Source organism: Apium graveolens, unplaced genomic scaffold, assembly GCF_009905375.1.
Source record: "Apium graveolens cultivar Ventura unplaced genomic scaffold, ASM990537v1 ctg2313, whole genome shotgun sequence".
NCBI lineage: Eukaryota > Viridiplantae > Streptophyta > Magnoliopsida > Apiales > Apiaceae > Apium > Apium graveolens.
Window position 1 is genome coordinate 104,228 of NW_027417596.1, and position 23,319 is coordinate 127,546.

At 40.0% G+C, this 23,319-nt stretch overlaps 1 pseudogene; it reads left to right on the plus strand.

Moving 5' to 3' along the window:
* Positions 1-15,203: 15,203 nt before the first annotated feature.
* On the plus strand, positions 15,204-21,942 carry LOC141700411 (receptor-like serine/threonine-protein kinase ALE2; annotated as a pseudogene).
* The last annotated feature ends 1,377 nt before the right edge of the window (positions 21,943-23,319 follow it).

The following is a 23,319-nucleotide window of genomic DNA, read 5'->3' on the forward strand; positions in this document are numbered from 1 at the left end:
AAAGTCAAGGCTATGCTTTGGAAGGGAACCTATCTCCTGGAAGATTTGGATGGCAAACTTATTCCTCGAGCTTGGATTGTAGAGCATTTACGGAAGTATTATCAGTAGGGTGTGGCTTTGTCCCCCCTCATTTCTATGATTAATTCCTATGTAATAGACTAGTAGCTAATAAATTCCTCCTAGCCTACGGGGGTAGTATACATGACTACGAACCTTGGAACTAGCAGAAGGATAAAATTTTCAAATAATTTCCCCACAGAGCATAGTAGCCATGAGACTGGTGTAATTTGTACACTAGAGCGTATTCAATAAAGGAAAGAAGTTGCTTCAAATTGCTTTGTTTGCTTGAAATATAAAACTTCCAGACAAAGTTCCTTCATAATAAAGAATTCCGACATTATACTAGGAAGTATGCCCTAATAAACCATAAGTTATAAAATCACCTATCTTAGAAAACCTAAGACGCGCCCTATGTCAAGGCGCGCCCAAACTATTAATGATCCGGATTCCATGACACGCCTTCATAAAAGGACGCGCCTAGAAGCATGACACTTAGCAAATTGATGCAATAAAGGAAAACAGTGCGGCTAATCAAATAAATTAAGGAAAAGTCTTTCATATCAAGGCACGCCACTGGTTTGGTACTTAAGTAAATTATTGCAAAAGAATCACTGATGAGAAAGGTGTACTTGTCACTTGCACGTTAAAAGAGAACCAGAGCATGCCCTGATTTTAAAATGCTCCGGAAAAGAATTCTATAGATCCCCCTGACATAAGAACAATTTTAAAAATCTTGCAAAAGGACAACCCATGAATGTACTAAATAATGATTCTCTAAATGCTAAAGGGCGCGCCCTACTGTTAGGCACAAAACACGCACTAATAATTCACACAAGTATACGCGTTCGCAAGTAATATAGAATAAATTCTAGTTCGTTCCCACAGAGACTCAGACTAATTATGTTCAATTAACACTTACTCACCAATGTATGATTACTTCTCAATGTCAAGACAATAACACTTAGATTTGATTAACTAATTACTAACTACAATTAACAAAGAAAATTAAACACTTAATTGACACTTGAATTAACAATATTAAACACACATGAGATCATAACTTCATTACTACTTCCTTCAATAGTCATTGTTATTACCCTTAGCATGTGACGGTGATGATATTAATCGAATAACACGAAACTGATAAAAGCCAACTTTCATTGTACTAATACCATTCTACCAAACATCCACAATTAAGATAGAAGTTGAATAGGTATCAATTACGTTGAGACCCTATATGTCTACAGAATTTGACAACATAACAATTTAAGCACAAGTTATTCTTTATGATTACACAATGCAAGTAAAATGGTTAGAGTTACCCACTAATCATGCATACAAATACATGAACCTCTGCTAGCATGGCAAGTTCTAAACCTCAAGATCCACCGTCGCTTCACAAGAGATTAACGACCTATCTTATATGTTCGCGACGCACATAAGACGAATAAGCACAACCTATGCTAGATATCATATAATCGTCACACACTAAGGTATTAAACAACTAACTAAAGAAATCCATAGTAAATCCGTTACGACCCCATGATCATGATTAGCCCATGATAGAACTCATCGTCACTATGGGTTCATATGAAAACATGATAATAACACACAATATAAATTAATAAAAATACTTATTAAAACCAGAGTACGTCACAAGAGTAAATAGGTTCAAAGTAAAGAAAACTAGCATCCACTGATACATCGAATAAAAGAATCAGAAGAAAACATATGTTTCCTCTTCTTCGTTGTGATGTGCTAAAACGGTCTTCTTCCTTCTCTCCTTGCTTCTTGCTTGATACCACCCTTTTGTGAAACGTCTATGAGAACTACTTATATAGAAGCCCACAAGAACCAGCCGTCTCAGAAGTCCAACAGAATAAGGATTTATAAAAATCAGAATTAATTTTCTCGCCCTTGAGCGGCCGCCCAAGATTCCTGAGCGGGCGCCCAGACTCCTTCTGGAAAATTCTGCATTCTGCTCCTGATTTTGCTGCATTTTGCCCCCAACTTTCCACAACCAATGCCAAGCACTTCCCTAGGCTTATTTCTGATGATTTCTTCCTACATACGCAAGTTATACCCTGAAATGCAAAAACACTAGAAAAACGCATCAAATACACAAAATACCTGATTTCAAGACATCAATTTAAGCCATTATAAGACGTTCTAAGTGGTATAAAATGCCACTTATGACCTATAGTAAGGCACGCCATAACGATTTGACTTTAAAGAATATTTATGTTCTAAAAATATAAAGATGATATAAGGGCACGCCATTATGGAAGAACGCACCTCATGTTTCTATATGATATAAGTGTATAATGGTTTGAGAGAGAATCAAAACAGAAAACTATATAAAAGTAAGGCACGCCCTAAATGGTTGAGGCGCCTTAACAGATTTTATGTGCATGCTAAAAGAGATAAAATTAAATGAAACCATAAGATATGTCATAATGCAAAAGTTAAAGAGTAGCAAAATATAAGTCATACAACCTTGCACAACATCAAAAGAGGGCTGGCTCCTCAAAAGTATTTGAAGCTTAAGTACGAATACAGTTTAAACATGAAAACAAATCAGGGCGCGCTCTGAGATTCATCTGTTAGGGGAATGGTCTGGATGGGAATGGTGGGATCAGCTTCAGGTGCGTCCTTAGAGGCTTCCTCTGTTGGCATGCCCTCATTATCTTCCTCCAGCCCAAGCTTTATCCTCCTTGCCTTGATTTCTGCAGCATATTCGTTCTTAAACTCCGTCATTTCAGCAATTATTTCTTCCCCAAACTTTTCAAAAGTATAATCAGGGTCATTGGCCACAAAACCAATCCTGTAGAAGTGAAAGCCATTGGTAAAGGCTTCATCAGTAACGTCCTTCTCCTCAAGCCACCCATTCTTTTGCTGCTCCTCAAGATAATCGATCCTCAGGTTGGCTCCTTCTAGCTCAGTGTGAAGAGAGGTAGTCTCTTTATTTGCAATCTCTAGTTGGGAAGTCAGATTAGCCACCTCATCCTTGAGGAAGGAAATTTCAGAGTCTTTAGCCTTAATATTCTTGGCATGGAGGAAGTCTTTATCCTTCAAGGTATTCTTTAAGATATTGTTGTCACCCTGCAGCCTTTTATGGCGCACCTTCTCCTCTAGAATTTTATCCACCACTTGGTTGGAGTGGATGAATAGTTGGCAGGAGGCTTTGATGGAAGCCCTGGCGGCATCTTCCAAGCTCATAGCTTGCCACTGCTCCACCTCCTCATCTATAACATGAAGGGAGCCCAGTGGACCGAGATAGTTCAAGGAAGTAAAAGAGCTTGAAGGCACGCCATCTGTTTTTCGCCTCTGAGGCACGCCCTACTTTTCAGTCAGATCGATAATGGGCCTTTTCGAGACAGGGACAGGCTGAGGAATAGGGACTGGAGCAGGGGTAGACGTTTGAGTCTTGGCAACATCTTTCTTTAGCTTGGGTTTGGATTTTTCGCCAGCACGAGATCCAAATGATTTAGGGATCCTAGGAGGGCCCATTTCTTCACAAAAAAACATATGAAAAGACATTAGGAATGAAAGTCGAGGTGAGCCTGAAGACAGGGTGTGACGCCCTCCAAACCCGGGTCAGAAGTTTGGGGCTCACAAGACACTCACCACAATATATAAACCTGTATATAAAGTATTATATGCATTGACCCTTCTTTACACAACCACGGATCATAACAGGTTTAAGTATAAAAACAAGCCTCAACCTTAACTTTTATTACATCGCACCAAAATCCAACTAGTTCAACTTACAATTGACAATGATATCGTTCTTACAATCTTGCATAAATCATCTACAATATAAAGCTCCTGCTAGCTCGATCGAACTTAACCTGGAATCCTAGCTCGCACGTTGGACTGGGAATCCTCGTTATCAACAAATTTCCTTTTTAACTATTGAAAACAGAAAAAGTTTTACAAGAGTGAGCTAACTAGCTCAACAAGTCATAATAGCCATAATTGAGGTTAAATAATAATCAATTGAAATTGATAGGGATAAATAAATCATGATTGTGTAATTAAATATTACATTGATTATACAAGGTGTGGGCTGCTAGGCCCAATAAGAAGATGTATGATATTCAGACCAGAAAGGTTAACATGTTGATCAGGCCTGATGGACCAGATCAGGCCTGATGGAACAAAGAAGGCCCAAAACCCTGATTATTTATTAATTTCGTAATTAATTAATAAGGGAGAAAAACAGCTATTAAGATAAGTCCTAATGAGGATATAAATCCTTGTAGATTGGCCTCCAAGGAACCTCTTAGGATAAGAAATCAGCTTCCTACTTCCTAGGACTTCTAAGTCCATCCTAATTTAGAGACTTGACCACCAAGTCTCCTATACTAAGTCCAATTCAAGGACTCCCACATCTATATAAGGGGTCTCACCCCACAGATCAGAACTACATTTTTTGGCTTGATTCTCTAATTCACAGAGATATGTAGGCATCTCGTAAAGGCAGAATTAAGCTACGAAACACGAGAGCAGCCATTAAAGGCCTTGAGCTCTCGAACCTTAGTAATAAATACAACAAATAATAGCCTAAGTTTTTAATCCATAACATTTGGCGCCGTCTGTGGGAAGGCACAACAATAACCATGGTGGATACACGAAGAACAGTTAGAGCCCTTCGAGGAGGAATACCAACGGGGACAACCCACGTGATTTTTTCAACTGTTGAGGTACCTCCTCATTCAAATTATGCAACCACGCAAGGAGAAGCCCTGATAGGGGCAACTGAACCTCAGCAACAATGGACGATCCCCTCAGTTACTCAAGGTACGAATCCTCAAGTTCAACAAGTACATGCACCTGTGAATTCTCGACCCGTCGGGTATGAATATTCAACTGTTGTTACTACTAACCCCCCTTATGGGATGCCCCTTTACCTCGAGGTTGGAGGAAGCGGACATGCTGGGCGAAGTGAAGCACGAGGGCAATCGCCCCCTACATACGAGTTTTGGCTCATATCCCTGAGGATCGGGAATTTTCTGGTCCTTACACTGAGAGAGACTACGAATCTTCAGATGATGAAGTAGCCCCAAGAAGGAGGCGTGCTGGCAAAGAGCCGATGGCTGATGGAAGCCAATGTCCTCAAAGCACCCAAGGGGCGAATCCCCAAGAAGTGCAGGAAAGGATCAGGGCTCATGAGGCTGAGATTCAAAGGCTGAGGCGCGACTTGAAGGCGCACCAGACCACCAGACCCCAAGCACCTCCTAGAGGGAGAAATCCTCCTCCCATCATAGACCTGGATGGTCCGGTGCAGAGAAGGGCTGTTGTCCCAAGGGCTGATCCAAGCAATCTTCTTCCCCTTGGAGATCCTGATGATCCTATTCCGCCCTTTACGGAAGATATAATGAATGCTCATATGTCAAGAAAGTTTAAGATGCCAACTATAAAAGGTTATGACGGCACGGGAGATCCCGCTAATCATGTTAGAATATTCTCTAATGCACTGCTGTTGCAGCCCGTGAATGATGCTATTAAGTGTCGGGCCTTTCCTCAAACCCTGTCGGGTATGGCTCAAAGGTGGTATAGTCGCTTGCCCCCAAACTCTATTGGGTCGTTCTGAGAATTAAGTCAGGCTTTTATTAAGCAATTCACTAGTGGGAGAGTTCATGAGAAAAGTTCAGCATCTCTTATGAGCATTGTGCAGGGAACAAAGGAATCCTTAAGAGATTACCTGAATCGTTTCACAAAGGAGGCTTTAAAAGTCCCAGACATGGATGATAAGGTAGCCATGATAGCACTGCAACAAGGAACTAGGGATGAGTTTTTTAAGATGTCCTTGGCCAAACGTCCCTCTGAAAGCATGTTGCAGCTCCAGGATAGGGCAGGGAAGTATATCAAGGTTGAAGAAAGCATGAGGAAGACTGTAGTGAGTAATGAGCCCACTGGAGGCAAGAAGCGGAAAACTGATCTGGAGTATATTGCTAAGGACAAGTATCCTAGAACCGAGCAAAACTCTGATTCAACCCCCAAGAAGGGAGGACCTGGGCAAAAGTTCACTGAATACGCTAAGTTGAATGCTCCTAGAGGCCAGATCTTGATGGAGATCGAGAAAGATAGAGATATTCGTTGTCCTAAGCCCTTGAAGGTTGATCCTGCCAAGCTAGATAAAAGCAAGTATTGCAGATTTCATAAAGATGTTGGTCATGACACCGATGAGTGTGCGCAACTGAAAGATGAAATTGAGTTTCTGATTCGAAAAGGAAGATTGAACAAATATACTGAAGAAGGAGGGGATAGAAACAATAACGTGAGAAGGAACTTTGATGACCGAAGGAGAGATCAAGAAGATCAGGGGCAAAATCCGCAACCTAGGGGACCGGTGATAAACACAATCTTCAGAGGACCGCACCCCCAAGGGCCTGTGATCAACACAATTTTTGGAGGACCAACTGCTGTTGGGTTATCCAAGAACTCCAGGAAAGCGTATGCTCGAGAAGTTATGCATATTATTGGGGAAGCCCCGAAGAGGGCCAGGACAGGAGTAACAATGTCTTTTGATGATTCTGATCTGGAGGGTGTGAAATTTCCCCATGACGACCCGTTGATCATAACCCCGATAATAGGGAACAGCCCGGTAAGAAGGGTCATTGTGGATAATGGTGCTTCAGTAGATATCTTGCTTCATGATACCATTCTAAGGATGGGGTATAATGACTCCCAGTTGACCCAAACCGACATGCCGATATATGGATTTGTAGGAGTAGAATGTCCCATGGAAGGGATAATCAAGTTGCCAACCACCATAGGTCAGGAACCAAGGCAAGCAACACAGTTGTTGGACTTTGTGGTGGTAAAGGCTAGTTCAACTTATAATGCTATCATGGGGAGAACAGGGATACATGCCTTCAAGGCAGTCCCTTCTTCTTATCATTCAGTTATGAAATTTCCGACTCGAGATGGGATTGGAGAAGAAAGAGGAGATCAAAAAATGGCAAGAAGCTTTTATGTGGCCTCCTTGAGGGCAGATGGAGTTGGGGGGCAGGTTCTTCCTATTGCAGATCTGGATATCCGAGAGAATGATGAAAAAAGAGGAAAGCCAGCAGAAGACTTAGTTTCAATTCCTTTGGCCCCTGAAGATCCTGGGAAGGTGACTTTTATTGGAGCAACACTAGAGGAGCCCCTTAGAGGGAAGTTGGTTAAATTTTTGCAAGAAAATAGTGATTTTTTTGCATGGTCAGCAGCTGATATGCCAGGCATAGACCCGGAACTGATTACTCACAAGTTGAATGTGAACCCAAATCGGAAGACGGTAAAACAAAAGAAAAGAAGTTTTGCTCCAGAAAGGCAAGAAGCTATAAAACAGGAAGTGGAGAAGCTCTTGGAGGCTGGTTTCATTGAGGAGATTCAATTTCCAGAATGGTTAGAAAATCCTGTAATGATGAAGAAGGCTAATGGAAAATGGAGGATGTGTGTGGACTTCACTGATCTAAATGATGCATGTCCTAAGGATTGTTTTCCGTTACCAAGGATCGATACTTTGATAGATGCCACTGCTGGGCATGAAATGTTGAGCTTCATGGATGGATTTAGTGGATACAATCAGATCAAGATGCACAAGGATGACATTCCGAAGGTATCATTCATCACTGACTTTGGTGTTTATTGTTATCTTGTTATGGTGTTTGGTTTCAAGAATGCAGGAGCCACCTATCAAAGGTCGGTAAATAAAATTTTTAAGGATCTTATTGGCAAGACTGTGGAAGTTTATGTTGATGATATGTTAGTCAAAAGTCTAGCAAAGACTGATCATATAGCCCATTTAAGGGAAGCTTTTGAGGTCCTGAGGTACCACAAAATGATGTTAAATCCTACAAAGTGTGCATTCGGAGTAGGATCTGGAAATTTTTTGGGATTGATGGTCTCCAAGAGAGGGATCGAGGCTAATCCCGATAAAATAAAGGCAATCCTGGACATGGAACAACCAAAAACTATCAAGGATGTTCAGAAGCTTATAGGAAGGGTTGTTGCATTGGGACGATTCATCTCCAAGTCAGGAGACAAGTGCCTATCATTCTTCAAGTCACTAAAAAACATTAAGGACTTCGTATGGAGTGAGGAAAACCAGAAGGCTTTCGAAGAATTGAAGAAATATATGGAGGAGGCCCCGTTGTTGACCAAGCTAGTTTTGAATGAAGTTTTATTCTTGTACTTAGCTGTTTCAGAGAGTGCCTTGAGCGCTGTATTGGTTAAGGAGGAACTGAAAGTCCAGAAACCCGTATACTATGTCTGCAAAATTCTGCATGGTGCTGAGTTAAATTATTCAACTATTGAGAAATTTTCTCTAGCCTTGGTAATGGCTTCGAGAAAGCTGCGTCCTTACTTTCAGGCTCATCAAATTGAGGTGCTAACAAATCCGCCCCTGAGAAACATCATTCACAGTCCCAAGGCTAGTGGGAGGTTGATCAAGTGGGAAATAGAGCTGGGAGAATTCGACATTAAGTACAAGCCAGGGACAACAATAAAAGCCCAGGCATTAGCTGACTTCGTGGTGGAATGTACCATAGCCAACCAAGAAGTCGGGGGGCAGGAAGATACCATACCTCAAGATAAGGAAGTCGATAATGGGGACAAAGAGAAGGATGATAAGGAGAAAGAATATTGGGTTCTCTATTTTGATGGAGCATCAAAAACAAACTCCAGTGGAGCAGGATTGGTTTTACAAAGCCCTGATGGGTTCTTAATTGAGTATGCCATGAAGCTAGACTTCCTAACCACAAACAATGAGGCAGAATATGAAGCTCTGATAGCTGGTCTTGGCCTAGCTGGGACACTTCGAGTCAAAAACTTAAAGGTCCGTGGAGACTCGAAGCTGATCATATCCCAGGTAAAGGGAGAATTTGAGGCAAGGGATGATACGAAGGCTAAGTATGGCCGCCTAGTAAGGGCTGTGATGACCCAATTCAATGAATGCCATGTTGAGCACATTCCAAGGGAGGAAATGCTAAGGCAGATGCATTATCAAAGTTTGCTTCATCCGAGATTGAGGAAAGTTCAGGAAGTGTGTACTTCCGTGTTTTGAAGACACGAAGCATAGATGTTAAGCTTGTAGCTCCTATAGGCCTGGGGACGTCATGGATAGATCCCATTAAGGCCCACATTCAAACCGGCTGGTTGCCAAACGATGCAACTGAAGCACGAAAGTTAGCTGTTCGGGCACTAAGGTACTCTTTGATAGATGGGATTCTGTACAAAAGATCTTTCGTGGTTCCTTACTTAAGGTGTCTCAGGCCCGATGAGGCACGCTTGGCGCTTGAAGAAGTGCATGAAGGTATTTGTGGGCAACACTTGGGGGCAGGGCCTTGGCTCATAAGATAACCCGTTTAGGCTTCTATTGGCCAGAAATGATGGCTGATACCAAAGAATATGTGAAGAAGTGTGATCGCTGTCAGAAGCATGCACTTGTTGTTAGACAGCCCCCGGAGATGCTGACCTCTATCAACTCTCCCATTCCCTTTGCTATGTGGGGAATGGATATTCTGGGGCCTTTCCCCATGGCCACGGCACAAAGGAAGTTTCTGATTGTAGCCATCGATTATTTCACCAAGTGGATTGAAGCCAAACCCTTGGCCAAAATCACAACTAAGCAGGTTGCACAATTCCTGTGGGAAAATATTATGTGCCGATATGGAATTCCCCGTATCGTAGTCATCGACAACGGAACACAATTCAACAATGAGGAATTCAAGAAGTATTGTGAAGAAAATGAAATTGAGTTACGGTTCACCTCTGTGGCTCACCCGCAAGCCAATGGGCAAGCAGAGGTAGCAAATCGAATAATCCTAGATGGACTAAAGAAGAGGATCGAGAAATAAAGAAATAATTGGGTGGATGAGATACTTCCAATATTATGGGCCTATAGGACTACCTGTAGAGTCACGACTGGAGCAACTCCCTTTATGTTGGCATATGGGGCAGAAGCAGTTGTTCCCGTGGAGATATCACATTCATCTCCAAGGATTCAAGCTTTCAATGCTGAGGAAAATGAGGAAGGACAAAGGTTGGCTCTGGACTTAATTGATGAAGTGCGAGATGAGGCACATGCAAATATAGTAGAATATCAGAAAAAAGGCTTCATTCTACTACAACCTAAGGGTTAAAGAAAGGTTTTTCAAACAAGGTGACCTAGTCTTGAGGAAGATAGAAGCTTCTGGTGTAGGACAGAAAGGGAAGCTTGCCCCGAATTGGGAAGGGCCATACAAAGTCAAGAGTGTTCAAGGTAGAGGAACCTACAAGCTGGAGACAATGGATGGTTTTGAAGTCCCAAGAACTTGGCATGCACAAAACCTAAAGGTTTACTATATGTAGGGCAACTGAATACGATTCTCACTTGCCGGGATGACAAGTAGGTTGAAAAGCACCTTGAAGCTTTGCTTGCGTCGGATTTTATATTCCAGTAGAATTTACATTGTCGAGTCATTATTGTTAAGGGTCGAACCTATACTATGTAAGGTTTTGGAAAACTAGACTTCATATTAATGAGTTTGAAATTATTTCAACCTATGGATGTTTAAGTTGTGATAATACCTTCTGTGGTTTTAACAAAAAATCATGCTTTGATCATTGAAAAAAGGAAGACTTCAAGGATTCTTTTATAAGAGTGCATGTTGCACAATTCGAAGGGTCAATTAGTTCAAGTTTAAATGCATATTAAGTATTGGAAAGATAAAAGAGAAAGATGCGAATAAGGAAAGCAGCATATGAAATAACCCCGAAGGGTAACAAGTTCAGATACAAACGAAGTTCAAACATAAGTTAAGGATAAAATTACAAAATAGAAAAACTACTCCTCCATGCGGAAGCCTTCATTTCCTTGCTCCTTATCAGCACCTTCAGCATCCTTCACAGGAAAAGTGGGAGGAGAAGCAGTGTTAGGATCCAAGATGCGATCATCTGGCTGAGGAGAGTTGAAGAGGGCATCTATGCTGTCCTCCATCTCAGCCTGCTCAGGACTTATAAAGTCCTTAGGGTCAACTAAGCATGCATGCCTCTCAGAAACCGCTTTTACGGCCGCATCCCATCCCTGAGTAAACTGAAGGGAGTAAAGACCCTCATCATGAATCTTCATGAGATTCCTAAACTTGTCAGAATCCATGTAGTCATCAATGAGTTTTTCCTTATCGCTCCTCAGTTTCACCAGCTCAGAATGAGCCTTAGCCAGCTCCTCCTTCTTCGTGTCCAACTTCTTCTCCAGGACTTTAGCTCTCTCCTCCCATTTCTTCATCTCCTTCTCAAACTCATCAGAGTTACCCTTCCAGGGCCTAGCCTGATGGAGGGCTGCCTGGAAATAGGTGTTACTCTGGAAAGAAATACGAGTTAACAAAAGTTCATTGAAATATAAGAAAGTTGGAATTTAAAAAAGAAAAAAACGAGTAGAAAGTTACCGCAGCTTGGGCCTGAGAACCCAGAAGCTCGATAGACTCGATGTCACTCCCCGTAACAATGTCAGTAAAGTCGTGGGGAGTGATAGAGTGGTACGACCAATCCTTAGCATGCTTGGTGGACCCAACCACCGTATCGCTCCTCCTGAAGCCCCAGTTAGGCCTGAAGGAATGTGCCTTAAGTGGAGGATCCACATCATCCCCCAGCTCGACCACCGGGACATGGGGCTTAAGGAAAGCAAGAGCATCGGGCTTGCCCCTGGGGTCCCTGTTTAGCTTGGCCCTCTTCTGGAGACCATATTCCCCTTCCTTGGGCCTATTGACGTTATTAATAGCCTCACAAGCTGAAAGAAAAAGTAGAAGGAATATTAAATTGCAAAAGATAAAAAAGTTACAATTAAAGGGAAGGAAAAATAGCTACACAGTTATAAATTTACCCTTATCACTGGCCTGAGAGAGACCAACTTTCTTCAAGGAAAACTCCTCTAAAAGGGTCCAGGTGTCTGTTTTCCCATCATCTGAAACTAAGGCTTGATAGGCCACCTCCTCCTTATCAGTTAACCTGATGCTACCAGGACTACCATATGATACTTTGCAAAAGGGCCTACGGAAGAGTGTGGCCCCATCACCCCCGGCCCAGGTTAGCCTAACAAACTCATCCCTCCATTTAGGGTTGTTCTCCACTATGGAGTTGCTATAAAAAATATGGGGAATTTTGGGCCGTTGACGAATTAAAACCCAGCCTGGTTGACTCATGGAACTATTATAAAATTGAAAAACTTTCCTAAAGACAGCTACAGAAAGAGGAAAATTGTTTCTAAGACAAAGAACCATAAAACAGAGAATATTCCTCCATGCATTAGGGGGAAGTTGACAAGGGTTAATTTTTACATCTGCAAGCAGACGAGGAATAAATTCGTGAAATGGAAACCTAAGACTCTTGCTCAGGGCTCCTCGATAAATAAATAAGGTATCCCCCTCCCAGTTACATGTCCTATCCCCAGGGGCAGCTGGGGTAATCCTAAGATAAGGTGGAAGTTTATACAGAGTATTCAGGGACTCAATCCTATCCTCTAATTCATGAAAGGTATTACCATGGTTATACGAATCTAACTGAGATAGAGAGGGATATTCATCACCTCTAGAGTTTAACATATCAATTAAGGAAGTATACGGAGATTGAATTTGAATGTTTGTACCTCTCTTAGAAACATTCATCTTCCCCAAACGAGCCAAGTCACGATCCGCCATTGATATGCTTCGAATGAATGCTTGAAACCCAGAAAAACTTGAGAAAGGTGGAGCTGCGGTGGCTGAAGTCGCCGGAAATTGCCTTCTAAGGAGAGAACTCTAAGAAATTTTTGAAAGAAAGTTGAGAAAGTGAGGAGTGAAGTGAGGATTCTCACTTCCCACTACCCTTATATAAGCAAAAGCTCGGAATACGAGGCGTTTTAGGCCCATATAGCCAGGCCCAACTTAAAAGGCCCATTATCAAGAAGTATCAGGAATAATCTAGAAGCACCAATGGAAATTGAAGGGTCAAATATCGACCAGAATTTTGAAGAAATAATTCGATCAGGAGTCCTGATCGACAAAGGCAGGAATCCTGATCGAATTTATATTCGATTGAAAGGGTAAAAAGCCACTTAGTTCGATCAGAGTCCTAGTCGACAAAGGAAGGAATCCTGATCGAATTTACATTCGATTGAAAGGGGTAAAAAGCCACTTAGTTCGATCAGAGTCCTAGTCGACAAAGTAAGGAGCCCTGATCGAATTGTTCATTCGATCGAAAAGGGTAAAAATCCACTTTGGTTCGATCAAAAGCCCTGATCGATAAAGTAAAAGCCATGATCGATATTTCATCGATTAGAAGGGCAAAGGTTACTTAGTTCGATCAGATTCTAATTGAAAAGGATAAAATCATGATCGATTTTCATACGAACAGAAAGTTAGAAATATGCATTATCGATCAGAATCCGACGCGATTTTTGTATAAATCCTGATCGATTTTGCCATCGATTAGAGTGGAGTATTGTGAGTTAGTTCGATCAGAATCCTGATCGAAATCGATCAAGAATCCTGATCGATGTTACATGAATCCTGATCGATTTTGTAATAAATCCTGATCGATTTTTACCATCGATTAGAGTGGAGTATTGTGAGTTAGTTCGATCAGAATCTGATCGCAATCGATCAGGAATCCTGATCGATGTTTGCATGAATCCTGATCAAAGATGCCATCGACCAGAGTGACAATATTACAGTAAGGTCGATCAGCGACCCCTGGTCGATTTCGACCAGGATTCCTGATCTGATTTGGTATCAATCCTGATCGATTTAAGTCAGAAATAAGGCAAAAATCCAGAAAATTGAGGATAAATCCCCGAATTAAGGGAAAAATCCAGAAAATTGAGGATAAATCCCAGAATTAAGGGAAAAATCCAAGAAATTAAGGGAAAATCCCAGAATTTAGGGAAAAAATTCCTGAAAATTAAGATAATTCCTGAATAAAAGGAATAAAAGAAAATCGTTGTAAATATGTAGGTCGCTCCACACTTTACGCAAAAACGATACCCTGCAAGGGAACAAATGAACTTAACTTCTGCAAAATCTTATACGGTTTCCCAAAAGTTGGGGGGCAAATGATAGGGATAAATAAATCCTGATTGTGTAATTAAATATTACATTGATTATACAAGGTGTGGGATGCTAGGCCCAATAAGAAGATGTATGATATTCAGACCAGATCAGGCCTGATGGAACAAAGAGGGCCCAAAACCCTGATTATTTATTAATTTCGTAATTAATTAATAAGGGAGAAAAACAGCTATTAAGATAAGTCCTAATGGGGATATAAATCCTTGTAGATTGGCCTCAAGGAACCTTAGTAGGATAAGGAATCAGCTTCCTACTTCCTAGGACTCCTAAGTCCATCCTAATTCAGAGACTTGACCACCAAGTCTCCTATACTAAGTCCAATTCAAGGACTCCCACATCTATATAAGGGGTCTCACCCCATAAATCAGAACTACATTTTTTGGCTTGAATTCTCTAATTCACAGAATACGTAGGCATCTCGTAAAGGACAGAATTAAGCTACGAAATACGAGAGCAGCCATTAAAGACCTTGAGCTCCTGGACCTTAGTAATAAATACAGCAAATAATAGCCTTAGTTTTTAATCCATAACAAGTGTTATGTTTTTTTCTTTTCCTTTTTTATTTTTTATCTAATACCCATTTCTCATATGTGTATTAGACTTACCCATTTCACAAATGCGTATTAGGTGGATATTTTTTGTCATACACTTGAAAAAATGATATTTTTGTTATAATTTTTTTTAAAAAGGTATTTTTGGCCATTGCGCACCCATTAGATACGGATTTAAAAATATTTGATCCACATCATTCTTTCTTTTTTGTCAAGATTTGTTCCAAATCATTCTATAAAAAGCACTAATTTCTTTATAAGCTCTCAAATAACTACTTTGTCCAACAAACCGATTTTGTTTCATAAATAAAAAAATATAACAAATAAGTGTGTAATGTACACTGTGCAAGAAAAAACATAAAGTGACAGGCAAGAGTGAAGTTAAAGACAACTCCAAATGAGGCCCACCTCTATATCTCTCTCTCTACCTCTCTGCACAAAATTTAATCTTTGTTTTGGAGGGGTTGGTTCAAATTGCCTCAAAATTTTCCATACATATACATACATTTTCTGCATCTCATCTTTTCTTGCATTCTCCACCATTAAATCCTCCTACATTGTCTTCATACAATTGTTTGACTTGTTGGTTCTTACACTCACTCTCACTCTACTCGAGCCCCCCCCCCCCCCAGATCTTTTAAGCCCAGATTTAGAATATAATGCCACGGCTCTTTTTAACGTTTGGTTCCTCTGGTGAGTTTGTTTGGTCTTAACTTTTAATGGGTTGTTATTACCTTGTCAAAATGTTACAAATGTGATATTTTCTTGTAATTGTTTGGTTAAATTAAGCTCTCTGAGCTAGGGTTTATCATATTACATGTGTATATAACTGTGTATCTGTATTTTTACTGATTTCAGTAATTATTGTAGCTGTTTTTTTTTTGTAATGTGAGATTAGTATGTAATTTGGATTGCGTTGGTGAAGTTAAGTTGTGCTGTGGAATTTAGGTTTCTTCTTTTGATGTGAAAAAAGCTCCAAGTTTAAAACTCTTTGGCATTTGTAGCTAGAAAAAAGTTTGCTTTAAATGCGGCTTTTTTAAGTTGTGTAAAGATATGCGTTTTGTTTTGTTTTATGTAAAGTATGGTTTTTAGTAAGATAGGTATTTAGCATTAGCACAATTATGCATTTCGGAGAATTTCTGAAGTCAGGGGTCTAGAAATATCGTCTCTACTCTTAAGGGTAGTGGTATGGTAAACTCTGCTTCCAAGTTCCATCGGACATACCGAGTATGTTTGGTATGACTTTAGTATTTCCAATGTTATGTAACAGTGGAGACTGGCTTCACATGCATTTGTACTTGACTTGAGTAAATGATTGATGAAGAAACATGCATCTATTCTGGTATGAAAAATATTTATTCCCAGGTTAATGCTTAAATCGATGTTGAGGGTGGGGTGGGGTGGGGGGGGGGGGAGGGAGCTTTCGAGATTGATGGATCTATTAATACGGTGACCAGTTCGTTTTGCATAATAAGATTGCCTTGAGTACTGAAAAAAGTTTGAAAGCTCATTGAATGCCGTCTTTGCTTTATGCTGTAGCCTGTACTGTATGCTGTAGTGTGGAGCTTCTGAGCCTTATTGTTCTATTAGTGTAGTATCTAGTACTTATGGTGTATCTGTGATTCTCTGTTTATTATATGTGTGTTTGCTATTCTTTTTGAAAGGACTGCCATGAGTATTACAATTGTTCCAAAGCTCATTGCTGAAATGAATGTAGTCTTTGCTTTATGCTGTAGTATATATCTACCTTTGTTGTATGTGTGTTGAGTTTCTTTTTTAAATGACTTCCAGGAGTATTGAAGAAGCTTCGAAGCTCATTGCTGAAATGGATGCTAATTTCACTTTTTGCTGTAGTCAGCAGCAATGCAGATATACCCAATACCCCAATGGAAAGACATATCATATCACCAAGTAATAGGCCTTTGCAGGCATCAGTTATACCCAACTTCCGCTTGTTAGTTGATCTCCCAGTATTCTATAAACCACATCGGAAACGGATTACACATAATCCTGTACCAGATATTCCACTTGCACCTGCTCAACCTCCCTACAATAGCCCTCTGATAGCCTCCGCTCATGCTCCTTCAGACTCACATTTTTCAAAACCGTCAATGAGGAAGAGCAAATCACTGCCTCCAACTGCTGTCATGACGCCTCCATGGTTGCAAAATATTACTCCAACACAATCTGATCCTGGTGTTATACCTACCGGTTTAGCTCATCCACCAAGACCACCAAGTAAAACATGTTCTTGTACTCTTTCTTATTATCATTAATAAATTAAGTCTCCATTTTTAGGAAAGTAATATTTTTCTAGTAATCCTGTAACTTTTTTTTATAATTCAATTAATTGAAATAGCTCTGGCTAGATTACTGATGAGCTCATTTAACCTTACAATCTTCAGTTATGATGTCAATTATTTTTACATTTGTATGCTAATGCTGGCTTACGTTTCTCAAGATTGTTGTGGACATGACATGGTGCTAAAGCGAGGGACGCAGGCTTGCCATTGTGTATATCCAATAAAGCTTGATATTCTCCTTATAAATGTTTCATCGAACCCAAACTGGAATATTGTATTAGAAGAGTTTGCTTATCAACTTGGACTACGGGGATCTCAAATTGCGCCAATTACTTTTATGTAGTCACATCATCAAATTGGAACATTTCGGTGGCTATCACTCCACATACAGGCAAAAGCTTCTCTGAAGTTGAAGCATCAGAAATAAACTCTTCACTTTCCATGCACAGGGTTCGTACAAACCCCAAGTTAGTGGGTGATTACAAAATACTCAACTTCACCTGGTTTCAGCCTCAGGCGTCTTCTCAGGGTAATTTCCATCTACATTTATTGCTGCTACAGAAGTCTAGAATCACTAATGATATGCGTAACTGGTCACTACTCATAGCTATTTAATGGGGGCAGTAGGCCATTAACTTGCTCAACCTTTTGCTTACATTTTCTGTATCTTACACCTAGGCCTGTATATTAATATTAGAGCAAGCACTATATGCTTCACAATCGTACCCAAGTAGAAACATCAAAGTTACTTTTTGTTTGCAAGTCAATTAGTGAACTCCTCAAACTATTACAAGAATTTATTTTTGCCAACATATACAGAGAAACATCCAAAATGTATCTTTGGTATCTGATAATTAAATTGAAAGGCGCACAAAACTCTGATAATTGACCATCACTGAATTGCTTTATTGACTGAAATGCTTTAGTCCAATGTGCACCTGAAGTCCTTCTTATTAAATGATCCAAAGGCACGTAAAAACATGAATTAATAAAGGAAATATACTTTAAAGAACAATTTAGGGCGAATAATCTTATAGGAGTAATAGAACTGCACTATATGAAGGTAGAATGCTTTTGTAGCTGTATCATAGTGAGTAACTGTTTCTTTTTTTGGGGGTTTTGTGTGTGAATGGAAATTACTGAGCGAAACTATGGTGGAAATAATATTGCAATTGCAATGTAAGCTGAAGTCATGCTGTTCTATTGGTATTAGCGAGACCTCGTAATTTTCTTGAGACCAAAATGGGATCCCACGAGGCTTCCATCTCTCTTCTGCTGAAAAACTGCAGGTTTAGAGTGTAAAACTGCTGATGCAACTTCCCTGCATGCATCAGCTTGTTTGACCAAACATATGCAGTCATAAAAATTTTGTCAAGTGGTTACTACTATAGATGTCATAATACATAGTTTTGAGACCAAAAGGGATCTCATGAGTCATCCAACGCTCTTTAGGATGGCCACTGCACGCTGGTATTATGAAATACAACCTCTTTCTTAACTCCCAATTGGATTGAGCTTGTCTTTACAATACATGACTAAACAAATGCAAGTGCTTTGCATTTTCTTACATCCAGTAGATAAGATATTGCATAATTATGATCAGTAGAGTTCTATTTTTGAGTAACACATCTCTAAGTATAAAAGTTACTCAGATTGGGATTGTGGGAAAAGGTAGCATTAGTGATGGCAGCTAGTAATTCTTTAACAAAAGAACACGAAGATGCTGTTTTTCTTTTCACTGTGCACCATTTTTTATCTTTGTTATGACTCCTCTAATTCAGAACTCCATGTCTTGCAGCATCACCAGCTGGTGCACCTTCATACAAACCTCCGTCTTCCACAGAACTCAATACTACAAGTAACGGGAAGCATCCAAGCATTATCTTGATTGTCGGTATAGGTGTTGGCATTCTGATAATTGGAATCATCTCACTGCTGATAGTTTGTTCATATACATCTCAGCAAGGGAAGAAAGAGAAGAAGGAAACTTATCTCACAGAAACTGGTAATGCACTCAAAAATCCGTTGTCAATCTTGTCTACCTATTATATGTTGCTTTCTTGTCTTTGTTCATTTTAAACTTCAATTGCTCTTAGGAAAAACTTATTTTAATGCTCTACTCTTAAGATGGTAAATTTTGAACTGTACTGTAATGAATTTTTACCTTTCATGATAAATGCCATTATATAGATAATTGTGGAGGATATAAATTCCTGCTGTCAGATTAGGCCTAAGAGGGATCCCAAGAATATTTACTTCTTGCAAACATGAAAATTATTCCTGAACCTTAGGTTTTAGGATGACGAGGGAGGGCATATGTATGCATGGTATATAAATACGGGAAGGGTGTTGCTTATCTTTTGTTTACTCTGGACCAGTATAGAACATATTGAATTTCCTAGTTATATTTCTCCACAACTAATGCTGCAAGAAAGAGTTACATATGGTCCTTGGACAACACTTCATCCATTTTTCCTTGCTCTAGTTCAACTATTCATCCACAACTATTTGTTAAGAATGTACACAGCATAAAAACCATATAACCCAACAATTTGACCATAATACAATTCTTTTGGGTAGTCATATTGTTACATATATGATTAAGAATATTTACGCACGTACGGGTTTAACATTGGAAAATTTATTTAAATTTAAGGAAAAAAAGTCAATATACTTCTGGCAAACAGATGCTTAGTTTTGTCCAGCAGAACACCTCAAATAAGTCGCTCCTTTTCCATTACAATGAGATAAGCAAGGGTTTTGTTCCGAGTTGGCGATAGTGCAATCTGCAACTTGACTAATTGCATAAGGTCATTGATAGCATACCAGTCATGTCTCTATGATCAATTAACCTGACTAATTGCATAAGGTTATTTTTAGCAGAGCAGTCACGTCTTTATGATAAATTTAATGATTATTGATTTTTTTTTAAAATTGTCAGTTTTCTTAACTAAAAGTGTGTTTAACTTCCTTTATCATATTATACAAACTTCCATTGATCTAGTATTGATTGTATTTATGCGAGCAATTGCAGGACTTCACAGACATCTTTGCAGTTTTCTTAAAGACTACGTGAGCTGGATAGTTTGAAGTTTGAACTGATTGTTTTATGAAATGCATTGTTCGGATGAAATTTTCTAACTACCATGAGTTAATAGTTTTATTTCTTAATTCAAATATTCCAGCCAAGTCCAGTACAGCGGAAGCTCTTCCAGAGTAGGATCCCTGCCCCTTCACCCAACCAGCACACGCTTCCTCGCATATGAAGAGCTAAAAGAAGCAACAAACAACTTTGACTCAATTAGTGTGCTTGGGTGAGGGTGGTTTTGGCAGAGTCTTTAAGGGAATGTTAAGTGATGGTACGGCGGTCGCGATAAAAAGGCTTACTAGCGGAGGACAACAAGGGGATAAAGAATTCTTGGTTGAGGTTGATATGCTTAGTAGGTTACATCATCGAAACCTAGTGAAGCTTGTAGGTTATTATAGCAATAGCGACTCTTCACAGAAGTTGCTTTGTTATGAGCTTGTACCGAATGGAAGTCTGGAAGAATGGCTCCATGGTAAATAGTTATCATTGTACATATCTTCTGTGATCCTAATCCTATACCAGGCATTAAATAAAGTCTTTTCGTCTTGATTACTGTATGTTGAGTGTTAGTAACAGAAAAAAGTCATAATTTGCAACTCATAATATAAAGACTACATTGAATGTTGCCTAGTGTTAGACTGTTAGTAGCAAAAAAGTGTGGAAAGGGTAAAAGTATAAAGATTGTTGATAGGCTATACCTCACTATAAGCTTCTGACAAATGCTAATAATGTCATGTAGGTCCTTTAGGACTAAATTGTCCACTGAACTGGGAGACCAGAATGAAGATTGCCCTTGACGCTGCACGAGGCCTTGCTTACCTGCATGAGGATTCCCAACCCTGTGTTATACACAGAGATTTTAAGGCATCAAATATATTGCTGGAGAATAACTTTCAAGCTAAAGTTGCTGATTTTGGCCTTGCAAAACTGGCCCCTGAAGGCAGGCAGAACTACCTGTCTACGCGTGTTATGGGTACCTTTGGGTCAGGCCCCTCTTCACACCTTGTTAATGATCAGATAAAGAATTTCTTTAATTTAAACTTGGAGAGAGAGGAAATGTCATACACTAGCCAGTGATGTAGCAGTTGGAATGCTTCAAGATAAAAGTTGACGCTAAGTTTACATGAACTGTGTTGCAGGTATGTAGCACCTGAATATGCTATGACTGGTCATCTACTTGTAAAAAGTGATGTCTACAGCTACGGCGTTGTCCTGCTTGAGTGTTGACAGGACGGAGACCTGTGGATATGTCACAATCATCAGGACAAGAAAACCTTGTGACTTGGGTTAGTAATCTGATGCATGAATTGTACTCTGTTTTCTTTAAAATTAGTATTTTTCATCTAAGTATTTATGGTTTGGTAATGTTCTTCTTTTAAGTTCTGGATTTATTTTATTTCCCTCAAATTCCTCTCTAGACCTGTAGTGGAGCATTAGCCATCAATCTAAAAGCAGTTGAAAGAATCTCAGAACTTGTATCTGTTTCAGGCCAGGCCTATACTCAGAGATAAGGATCGTCTTGATGAACTTGCTGATATCAGGCTCGGAGGAAAGTACCCAAAGGAAGATTTGCAAGGGTTTGCACCATTGCAGCAGCTTGTGTAGCCCCTGAGGCAAACCAGCGGCCTACTATGGGAGAAGTGGTGCAGTCACTTAAAATGGTGCAGCACGTTATGGAGTATCAGGATTCTGTGTTAACCTCCAACAACCGTCCTACCTTGGCTTCAGATGGGGCATCCTCGATATTCTCTTCAGGTCCATATTCTGGAATAAGTGCATTTGAAAATGATGTGATCTCTCGAACAACTGTATTTTCTGAAGACCTTCATGAAGGAAGATGATCAACTAACCAGATTATCAAGTTTGGGAGAGAGAAAGGGTGGGGAAGGGGTAAGTGTACAGTTAACTCTTATGAAGGGAGGAAATTTAGCAAATTTTAGGAGAATTTTGTTTAGGTAATCTACTGTTTTAGCCTTTTAGGTGGGGATCGGGTTTAGTTTCTTCTTAAAACCCCGGTAGAGTACATTTGTCTGTTCTTTGCCTGCAGAATGGTGGTTCTCTGTTCAAGTATGTACATAAAGCTTTCCTCGATTTCTCTCTTCTCATCTTGCTTCAAAGGATCCAATCGTCTATTCATCCCACTACAGTATACACAATTTTAACCTATAATTTTGGCAGCATAACCACTTTGATTTCAATTTCATTTTATCTACCTTCTCATTGTTAAGTTTATGATGATTTGACATCAATTAAACAAACGAGTAAAAGGAGCCAGGTGTGAACCTCTTTTTGGAGGATGGAGCTGTGTATGACAACATTCAAGGCAAGGATAGAGTGGCAAAAAATATAATTTCTTTTGGACTTCCAGTCGAGATGGACTATATTTAAGTAGCCCAAATATAGTTCAGTAGAATCCTAAATTCATGATTGACCATTCTTTAATTCCTTGATTACTGGGCATAGAAGCCAACAACCCTTCCCAAAAATTTCAAAGCTTTGAACACTCAGGCTTTCATCAACCAATCTTTCCCCTGTATTGGTTGCGCTACTCTCTTCTCCAAGAGGAGAGACAATGGCTTCCAATATCAACCAGGTCCTAGTCATTCTCTCGATTGCCTCCCTCCTTGCCTTGTTTCCTCAGGCAAACTCGACAATCTTTTTGGATGCACCTGCTGCCGCTCCAGGTCCTGCACCCGCTGCAGCACCAAGTCCTGTACCTGCTGCAGCACCAGGTCCTGCCCCTGAGCTTCCTGTTGATGCCAAGACACAGACGACCAGGTTCGTCGAGACCACCATGATAACTGCAACCCAAAAAGCTGAAGAGTTCCTCCGAACCATTGATGAGCAGGTAAAGGATCCAGCTACCTCTGGAATAACACAGGAATGCCTCCAACAATGCAAAGAAGTTTATGAAGCAGCGATCGACGACATGAAGAATACCATTGATGACTTGAAATCAGAAAACTATTACAAGGCTAATGTGGATCTCAGTGGAATTTTGTCAAATGTCGAAACCTGCAGAGACTGCTACAGGGAGATGGTCGGAGAAGAACCCAATGCCAACAACTTTGATGTGTGGGTCACGGGGACCGCCGGCGATTGCCTCGAAAAACTCCACCCATTTGCCTCTGAATAATCTCTTAAAATCCATTCACCATTATCTCCATTGTTAATGGTACACTTGTAATGGATTATTACAGGTGATTCCAATCTTTATGACTCTTTGCAGCTTGAATATAAATGTA